This window comes from Aplysia californica, unplaced genomic scaffold, assembly GCF_000002075.1.
Source record: "Aplysia californica isolate F4 #8 unplaced genomic scaffold, AplCal3.0 scaffold00163, whole genome shotgun sequence".
Classification (NCBI taxonomy): domain Eukaryota; kingdom Metazoa; phylum Mollusca; class Gastropoda; order Aplysiida; family Aplysiidae; genus Aplysia; species Aplysia californica.
Genome location: NW_004797433.1, coordinates 876,434 through 878,104, shown reverse-complemented (window position 1 = coordinate 878,104; position 1,671 = coordinate 876,434).

The window sequence follows — 1,671 nt, the reverse complement described above, 5'->3', positions numbered from 1 at the left end:
TGTGCTTATAAGTTAGTTTATCTGGACGAGTATCTCTGTCTTTCTCTTGGAAAGCTGTGTTGCAGAGTTGTCCAGGAATACTTCAATTGATTGAATAACTAAAAATTAAACAAACTTGTTTCCGATATCTCGAACGTCCGATTGTTTAGCCCTGTTTTGTTGTTTTTCCCTGTTTGTTTGTATTTTCTTCTGCTATTTGTTTTCTTTCTTTCTTTGAAAGTTATTATGTTTGTGCAAGAGCGCTTCTGGAGTTGTCCTTGAAAACGTCGGTAGATTGAAAATTGAAGATGGACCAAACCTATTTCCGATGACTTGATTCTGTTGTTTTCAACTTTTAGTTTTCTTTGTATGTTAGTAAGCTAGTGTGTTTAGACAAGGGTCGGGTTGACCGGGAAAACATCAGGGGAATGAAAAATCGATGATAAACGGAACCTGAATAATTGAAGATAAGCTGATCCAGGGTGCGTGGCGGAGCAATTGGTGCGCTCGTCTCCGAAGCGGAAAGTCCGGGTTCGAGCCTTGGCTCGGGCACGAATTTTTTCGCCCCCTCCTGCATACCTAGCAGTAATGGATACCTCACTTCGAGTTGGGGAAGCAAAGTCGGCGTGGAAAGGAACTGACCACCCTTTCACAATATGCCGAAGGCCCAGGGAGTTGTCTCACTTACAAGGCTATCCCCAATGTCCGGATCGGATGGGGGAACAACTTTACTTTAAGCTGATCAAACTCATTGTGGAAATGTTACAATCCGGACTGAGAGGGACACATCATTCGAAGAGGAAGACTCATTAAACTATCTTCCCCAGACGGGGGTTGAACCCGTTGTTCTGCGAGCAACGGTGGGGATCTTTAGTATACGTGGTCGTACGCACCAATAGCAGTTGAGCTGAGCAGTAGCAGCGCAGTAGCTGAGCCGCGTTAAATCTTAAGCGGCCCACACACGCTCAGTTTTTCACCAATAGTATTGACATCAAACTTTTTGACGCTTTTTTAATCGTGTAGGGGCGGTATTGATGGCCTTAAAAGTATTGACGTCAATATATTGATGGATCTGTTTCAGTTGATATTTTTTGCGCAAACCATCAAACTATGGAGCGTTTGTGGGCACTCATCAATATTTAGCGTCAAATTCACGTTTTAATCTTCTTCGCTTGCGGCAGACTAGCGCAAGAGCCAGCGCTATTGCTCCGTCTATTGCCGTTCACAGACTGAATATTGCACGATAATATTCAGCGTGTATGTCAAAAAGTTTGATGAAAAAGTTTGAGTGTGTGTGGGCCGCTCTAGTAATATTTTATTATTTGCACCAAAAGCAGTAGCCGCGCCATATTGAGCAGTGCACGCAAGCAGTGAGCAGTAAAATATATCCCCGCATTTACTACCGCTCAATGCTAGCAGTGATTTCGTCATTTCTAAAAATAGCACACCAGAAATGTCCCGCTAAACCTCGCCAAGATATCTCTAACAGCTCAAGACAGCTGGAGACAGCTTCTTCATTCTCCTTTTGAAAGTCTGTACAACAAAACAGAAACAAAACAAACAAAACATTGAGAGTGCCAAAACTTGTGAGTTCATAAGTTAAATTCAGGAATATCCATTCTTGTGGCGAAAACAGGACATCAACTTTATGAACAGAGAAACCAAGAGAAAACAATTTCAAGAAATTGCAGA